The sequence below is a fragment of the Rhipicephalus microplus genome, chromosome 5, assembly GCF_043290135.1.
Source record: "Rhipicephalus microplus isolate Deutch F79 chromosome 5, USDA_Rmic, whole genome shotgun sequence".
NCBI lineage: Eukaryota > Metazoa > Arthropoda > Arachnida > Ixodida > Ixodidae > Rhipicephalus > Rhipicephalus microplus.
Window position 1 is genome coordinate 161273625 of NC_134704.1, and position 9201 is coordinate 161282825.

Here is a 9201-nt window from a genome sequence, read left to right on the forward strand (position 1 = left end):
CCTACAACAATACCTGAAAATGATCCCCGAACGCCCAGACGTCATCATACTGCAGGAAACAAACGGCCCCGCTAAACTTTCAGGGTACCAGTCTATAACAGGCAAGGAGGAAAATCCAAACGTCACCACACTGGACAAGCGAGAGCTCACGGTTATCGAACACAACACCCAAGTCAAGGATATTGAAAACGTCCTCGTAGAGCTAACTCCGCCGCGTAAGACGCCCGACAGCATCTTCGTACTCAACGTCTATAGCAGTCCGAGATGCCGCAAACACCGCTTTCACGTCCTCTTCAAACGAGCACTCGATATCGCCCAGGGGCAACAACTCTTCATTAGAGGCGACTTCAACGCGGAGCATACGGCGTGGGGTTACAAACACGATCAGCCGAAAGGCAGGCATTTGTGGGAAACGGCGCAACTGGCCGGCCTCGAGCTGGTCACTGACCCAGCGGTGCCAACTAGGCAGGGCAACAGCGTCAGCACTGACACCACGCCGGACCTTACCTTTACGTGCAATACACGAAAGGTGACTTGTAGAAACACCATGCAAGACTTGGACAGTGACCATTACATTATCTCTATAGAAGCAGAAGGCGGCCCACAGGAACACAATGCCGGTCGCCAAATGAATGAAGATCACCAATCGGGAACTACTACGAAAAAATCGAGAGAAGCAACAGATTGAAGACATCAAAGACATTGAGCAATGGACCGACCAACTTCGGCGTGACATCGAGAAAGCGACGCAAATGATGCCGTCAACAGCTGGGCTTGATAGAATAGACACCCGGTTACTGCACATGTGGCAAGCCAAGACCCAGCTGCATCGCCACTGGAAACGACAACGACATAATAGGAGACTGCGAAAACGAATAGCACAGCTCAACAAAGAAATAGAAAAACACTCACTTAACCTGCCACAACAGCAACGGGAAGAGAAATGCGCGCAGATGGATGGTCAGCTCACTACGAGTCGCACATGGCAGATACGGCGGTACCTCATAGATCCCGCGAACACCAAGACCTCACAGAGGCAAGGCATATGCAAAATCATACACGCTTACGGGGGAACGGAGCAAGATTTCCTACGGGAAGCGGAACTCCATTACATATCCCAATTGCCCCCGCAAGTACATCCGGGCTACAGGGGAGAAGGCAACGCCATCCTATACTCAGAATTCTCAATTTCCGAAATCGAGGCGGCCCTCATCAAACTCAATACCAAGTCTGCCCCAGGCCTAGGTCAAATATCGAACAGGGCACTGCGCAACCTCGATTACAGATCGCTAGAGAAACACAAAGATTATATTAACGAGTGCTGGGTGCATAAAAAGTTACCCCAGCCATAAAAAGAAGCACAGATCATACTTATACCGAAACCCGGCAAGAAATTGCAGCTGAACAACCTGCGCCCTATCTCCCTAACATCATGTGTAGGTAAACTGATGGAGCATGCGTTCCTCAATAGACTAACAGATTACCTCAAGGACAACAACCTATTACCACACACAATGATTGGGTTCAGAAGACATCTCTCCACACAGGATGCTCTTTGGCAACTAAAACATCAAATCATAGAAAATCCTGGGTGCTCAACGAGAGCCATCATTGGCCTGGACCTGAAGAAGGCCTTCGAAAACGTTCGTCACGACGCCATATTGCGACAAAGAGACAGATTGAACCTCGGAATGCGAGTGTACAACTACGTCCGAGACTTCCTCACGGGAAGAACCGCACGCATGTGAGTGGGACAACTAGAATTAAATCAAATCAACATTGAAAGCTCGGGTACACCGCAGGGCTCGGTGATCTCGCCGATGCTCTCCAACCTCGTACTGCTGGGGTCACCCGAGTGATTACATCAAATTGATGGACTGCACCACACGCTATACGCGGATGATATTACGATATGGACGACAACTTACAGTGACGGAGAGATATCGAGGATTGCTTACAGGCGGCCATAGAATTCGTGGAACATTACCTCGTAGGCACGGGGCTCACCTGCTCGGCCAAAAAATCAGAATTACTGCTATATAGACCGGTGAAAAGGGACGCCCGCCCAAAGACTACGTACCTTCAGAAAAACAAGAAATCAAACTAACATCATCAAACAGCTCACCAATCCCAATGGTAAAGAAGATCCGGGTACTGGGGATAATGATTGAGCAGAACGGCGGCTATGGTGAAGCACTGCGCAAGATAATGGCAAAGGCCACCAGCACGATGCAACTCATCCGACGCATCACGAACAAGCATGCGGGCATGCGCGAAAGCAGCGTGATACCACTCATACAAGCCTTTGTTATTTCACAACTAATGTACACGGCACCGTTTCACAAATGGACAGTTGCGGAAAAAGACAAGCTTAACTCCCTGATGCGCAAGACGTACAAGTTCACGTTGGGACTGGCGCCCGGAGTTAGCACCAGCATTCTTTTTTCATGTCAGTAACATTCTTTAGGAACTTGGACCGTGGAGAAGCTACGCGTACGGTCATTTTCTTCAGCATGTCTTCCCTCTGCTTCTTCTGGATTTCCTCTAATGAAACCTGTTAACACAGCTGCAGCCAAAGCTTCGAGCAGGGACCACACTCTGTGGTATCGGTGAGCACTTCGTAGTCATTACTCACGAGTCTGCCTGCTGACGCATTGCGACAACATGAACACACTTCCAGATTTTCTATGTCCTTCAGAAGTTCGGCCGATTGGGTGATGATATCTGCATTGCCAGGCGACTTGGCTAAGCGATGGTGATGGCTGCTAATGGTGACTGTTATGTCTTCTGCGACGACAACGCATTTCTCCACAAATAGCGCTCTTTTTTTTTTCTTTGAGCTCTAGAAACACCACAAGACGTCTTGTCTCACCATTCTCAACAATTTTCCGCCAGCATGCAAACAAACGTTTTCTATGTCTTGAAGCGATATGACGCCACTAGTTGACGGCATGTCGGGACTTATTTCACAGTCTTTGAGCTCAGTGCTCGGAGATAGTCGATTATTTTTCGCTGATGATATTCTGGAAAATACCCCACTCCTATCGGGCAGCTTTCGCTTCTTTGTCGCGGGCCCCACCACAAAGCTAAGTGGGCAAGGTAAGCGGGCGAATTCAGGAATATTCGTGGAACGCACCCTTCGACAAGGTCCCACTTTCCTCTTGCGATTTGTACCTTCTTACTATATGACGTGAGTGAAAGTCTTCAGGATGTCCTTCTCATGAAAGTGCATATCACACATACGTGAGGTGCTGGGCAGTTTCTTATCTGCGCGAGGAGTCGCGTGGTTCCATACCTCTCGCTGCTCAGGTACACGTGGGCACAAAAGAAATGTCGTGGTGTCTCTCATTTCCCGTAGCTACTCTACAGCCGAGAACGCAACATCTGGGAATGTTGAAAACATGCAACACATACAAAGCAGAACAGGGCGCACTGAAGCACAAAACTGTTCACGCAGAAAGAAGCCTCCACAGATATCGACGCATTGCAACATGCACAGGCGATGGAGGTTACGGGAGTGCCACGAGCGAGCTAGGTGTTCTGTGAGCGAGCATGCAGTAAGTGAATCCGGATGCGACAGCAGCGCCACATTTGTCGCTGGCAGCGGCGGTGCCGCGCAACATCGCTCAGTTTTGCAACTTACCTAGTCTAGAAACGTTGTGCTAAGTGTTGTACGCTTTGAGAGCGCAGCTTTTGCGCCAGACATGACGGCGTCGGCACATTGCGAGGAGAGAGCAAGGCAGTTACTGATGCTGCGCACCGAGTTTGGTCGGCTCCGCGACCGTTCCTCTACAGCGTCTGTTATTTCTTCGTAACGTGCTCATGCTGCGGCGTTCGCGTGGTTACCTTGCGTGCATGCGTCGCTGGCATTCTGCAAGAGGAGAGAAAGTTTTGCAGTGGAAGTCAAAATGAATGTTTATGTTATTTTAAGTTGCCGACTGGTTACGGTTTCTACAATTGATGCTATGTCAATGCTGTAGTTTTTTTTTCCTTTTAGAGAAAGTGACGCCAGGTCTTGTTTCTTCGTTTAATTTCAGGACTCTGTCGTACTGATGCGTGCTCTTCGATAGGGAAAGAAAACTTGGGCACGAGAGGCCAGCATGCGCAGTGGCGACGTAGGTGCGATAATAAAATGCTCCACATTTAATAAAAGCAGACAGCCCAGTTCACAAGTGAAATCAAAATGACGCATTCTGCGCTCACGGGTTACACGCAAATAAATGGGTCGCTTTCTTGTTCCTTTCGTGAAGCTGTCCCTGATTTAAATTGGGCGCTGTTTAGAGAACTGTTACAGGCACGCTGACGTAATTACCGCTGCGACGCGTAGCACGACGTCGTTTTATTGCTTTTAGGAACGAAGCTTAATATAGCATCACTTGGTCGGTCGTCCTTATATCCAGCGTAGCCAGCATATCCACGGAGTGAATCATATGATGAGTGGGGCGAGGCATCCGTCCATCCAATGCATGCATAGTGTGATAGGAGTCGACGGACGCATAGACGAACGAATGCACGAACGGACAGACGGACGCTTCACCCCAATAATCATTCACTCCGTGCATACGCTGTATTTTGTTTATTTATTCCTCGCGTGCCATACGGCGTTTTGCTTGTCGTTGGCAAGTCCCACTGAACGTTCCCCATATATAGGGGAGACAAGTTGTGGCGAGCACGGCTGGATGGCTGGCGTGTTAGCCTAAGAAATAAAGAACGCTTCTAAGAAACCATAAAACCACGTCGTGGTGCAGCTGTGATCACATTAACGCATCTGCAAGAATTTTTGAAACAGCGTTACAATGAAAAGCAGCGCTAGCTCATTGAGAGCAAGACGAATCCATTCAATTCAGTGTAAAAAGTAATCAATGGACGTAGAACGCTGCAGTCGTCTCACCTCGCTTGCGGATCAAGCTGCCATTTTTCTTTCTTCTACGCTGGTGCCTCCCCCCCCCCCCCCCCCTCCTTTTTATACAGCCCGCGAACTTCGAAGTATAGTTTCCAGCATATATGCGGATCTCTTGCAGAGGCGTCGCAATTTTAACTGCTCTAATGTGGGAAGCGCCAATCTACAGCAAAATAAAACCCCATTTGAAAATAAAACGCCCCAGCATTGACTCTACCTCTCGTAATCCTTGACCCGACATTTACAAACGAACACAAGGCTTATTTATAGAAGCGCAAAACTATTTTTTTCTCGCTTCATAGAAGCTTCGCGAACAGTGCGGCAGAAAGAACGCCGTGTTGCGGAGACAAGAGCGGGCCACGCCCGCCTCTGGACACACGCGCTCTCCGTGCGATTGGGACGACCGGAGAGAAACCCGCCACGCGCCCGCAATCTTGGAGGCCATAATTGCTCATAGCGTCTGCGATAGCGAAAACTTGATTAGCAATCTCAAAGGCCATGCCCTGCTGAATTTACCTTCTGGGTTTTCTAGTGTATTTCAAATACTTAACGTTCTATTAAACAGAAACATAAAAGCTTAGCAAAACTGTAGGCATGTATGTAGAAAAAAAACGTACTTCAATTTAAAAAGATTGTAATAACATCACGCGTTTTAAAGCGTGTTGTTTTAAGCCGAAGGTATTCATCCACCCAAGATCTTAAGCGCGAACTTTGAACATGCACTTTGACTATAGCCGCGCTGGTGCGCTCCGCCCCGGCTGCTTATGAAGAAGGCACCTTATGCGTAGCGTCTGCCGGCCGTTGTGCCGCTGCCACACGTAAAAACAATACGAACGAAATTATCGTAAATGTCTTAATAAAGGAGACTCAGTGCTATGATTTCCTGTGCCAAATGAAGAAGGCTGAGTTCTCTGTAATTGAAACTCAGGCATTTTTAGAGCCTGCCAGTGTTTAAAAAAATAAATGAAAAATCCTGAAAATTGCTCTGTTAACGTTACGGCCCATTTAAAGCAATTCTCTGGCTGTATATGCTATCGCTATTTTTATACATAAGTATTTTGGACGAAGTGTAAGCCTTTTTTTCATTTTTATGTATTTCTACGTATTTATTCATGCACATTTCTTTATTAACTACCGTGTGGCCAAAACATCTCGTAAGTATGAGTCAGCTCATGGGGCAAGATGATCGCTCAAGAATGGCTAGGACGTCCGAGCAGCAAACAAGATTCGTTGGAAGCTCCTCTAGCTCTTCTTGAGTCGTCTTGTGCCTGCCTGCCAGCGGCGTCTTGATGCATCCTTGGTTGTTCGGCCGAATTGGACGGTGCTCACTTAGCCCAGTCAGGAGTATTTTTTGTTTTCCGGCCTCGCAAACAATGCTTAAGAAGACTGAACGCTGGGCGCGTTGGTTGACCATAACTATACAGAAACGTCGTGAAAAAGAGACAAAAACACAGAAGGTACGTGCACAAGCGCAGACTAGCAACTGAAAGTTAATCGAAGGAAACAGATATAAATGGCCAAAAAATGACGTAAAACAGTGGAGGTTGGTAGTTAGGGAAAACAAGAGGTGTCCAAATAACTGCCTAATAAGCGCGTATCAGCCGGGGGAGAGGAGGCGGCAAGTGGTGCGCTAGCCTCCCCACTGAGAAGAGGGGGGGGGGGGGGGGCTGAGTTCCCTTACTTTCGACAGTGGTCTCTCTTGGCTGTACGCTGAAGAAACCTACAAGTAAGGCGAAGTTTTACAGTAAAAGCTGTTATCAGATCACTTTTTGGGTCACGTGCTGTTGTTGTCCACCGCCGGTATCCGTAACCACATACCGCGAAATTGAAAAAAAAACAACAACCTTGCACCAATGAAACAGTGGGGTTTAAACCAGCGTCCGCTGCGTGTAAGCCCAATATATACCACTGAGTTACGTCGGTGTACTTGTTGTCAAACTTGCTATAGGCAGGCACGACCTAGCAGCAATGGCACAGTGGGGCTCGAACTCGGGTCCACTGTGTGCCAGACCAGTATTCTACGACTGAACTACACCAGTGCTTGTGACTTGTTGTCAAACTTGCCATAGGCAGGCTTGATGTAGGGAAAGCAATGGCGTTAATACTACTTATAAAGCGTTTTACAACAGCGAAAGAACAACCTGTTGTCGCACTATGCGAATAGCGTAAGGAGGGCTGTCCAATGCTCCAAACCATCACATAAGCTTTTTCATGTTCCCCTATTAACTTTGGCGCATACCCACTTCAGCCACAATTCCTCATCGTCATCAGCCACTGCATGAACAATTGGCACAAAATTCCTTGCTAGTGTTCAACAGATACCACGCTCCTCAGAAGAACCCCAACTTGAAAGTTATCATCACGGACTCCCGGAAAGCATGTGCTCATTACTTGATAGGAGAGATATCCCCCCTAGCCAGCCAAATTCTAAAACGGGCTCTCGCTGATCCAGCCCTGAAACGCATCGTATGGGCTCCTGGCCATCAGGGCTTACGAGGTGATGAGGCCACTGACGCGGCCGCCCGAGCGTTTACCCACCGGGCTCCTCACCTTGGCTCTTATGACTCGGAGGCCACTACACCGCTGCTGCGGTTCAAAGAAATTCTGACCTATTATGGCGACACTCACTGCTTTTACCCGGCTCCTGCAAAGGGGCTGAGTAAGGCGGAAGAGCGAACTCTAAGGCGCCTGCAGACAGGTACTCTACTCTGTCCTGCAATCCTAAAACATTTCGATGCGAACACAGATGGGCGGTGCCCACACTGTGGGGAGACGTGTGATATCTTCCACATGGTATGGGCATGTCCGAAAAATCCCCACCTACCCCCTTCCCCTACCCTTTCCCGAGAGGCATGGGAGACTGCCCTCCTCAACTGCTCATCACTAGAGTCTCAACGGGCTCTGGTGAGACGGGCGCGAGTAGGGGCCTCGTCATGCGGTGTCCCGGACTAAGGACGCCGACCATGTAGTGGGGCCATGCTTTGGCCCCGTACCTCTCTCTTTTATAATAAATGTAATTCATCATCATCATCCTCAGAAGAATGACAGAAATAGCATAGCGAATGCCGGCCTAATTCCGCAAAAGTTTATTAATAATGCCCTAGTGGGTACCAAGCAAGTGTGCTTGCAGTAGTCACCCAATTAGTGTTGAGCAATTGTAGATCAGGTATGAGAAGAAAGGCACTTTTGATTATATATAAAATGTATGTCCGACCTGTGTTGGAGTTTGGCTGCATTCTTTTTTCTGGTGCGCCAGCCTACAAACTTCGGCTGCTCGTTCTGTTGGAAAGAGAGGCTTTACGGCTCTGCTTAGGACTTCCAAAGTATACTGCAAATGCAGTGTTATACATTGAAGCACGAATACCAACCTTATTATGTCGCTTTAACATTCTTACTGTGCAGACCTTTTTACGACTATATGAAGCACCGTTTAACCCCGAAAAATTTTTTTTTATTTCGAATCTTGACCTATTCTTCTCCGTGCATTGGGCCAGATTTCACAAACCACAAATCGTATTTGTTCAATCGTTACTTGAGCCTCTAAATGTACACGTTCGTGATCTGATTCCTTTAACTGAGCAACAAAGTTCTCCAGAAATTGTTTACCATGGTATCTTCCCAACTCACGCTAAGCTATTACCTACAGGCATTTTAAATGGTTTATTGCAGGACCATTTAAGTACTCTGCCAACAAATATCATTATAGCAACGGATGCATCTCAATGACATGAAAAATCAGGCGTTGGAATATATTGCCCAGTACTTGATTCGTCATTTTCACTTCGCTTACCGAATTTTCTTCCTGTCTTTCTGGCTGAATTCATGGCAATAATGTTAGCTTTGCGAAAGGTAAAAGTTTCCATTACAGTCGTAGCAGTCATAACTGATTCATTATCAGTGTGCTCTTCTCTGTCCGCATCTGGTCACTCACCTATAGTGAAACTTTTTAAATCATTGATTCCCTGTCATCTCCGAAGTATTTATTTAATCTGGACACAAGGGCAAAAAGGTTTGTTGTTAAACGAAACAGCTGATTTTCTTGCGAAGGCATCCCTTTCGACACCAATTATTCCTATTTTCCCTCATACAGTGTACATTACGGTGGCGCGATTTCGCACACTTAAAATCAAGCAAAAATCATCTGACCCTGTATTGACGGCTTCTCCAGAATACAAACACTTGTTATTTCCCTGGCGTAGTGAACTGACTAATTCAAGGATGATGGAAGTTGTCATCACGAAAGTTCATTGCCGCGTTACCTCCCTCAATTTTTAGTTGCATAGATCAGGCATATTGAATTC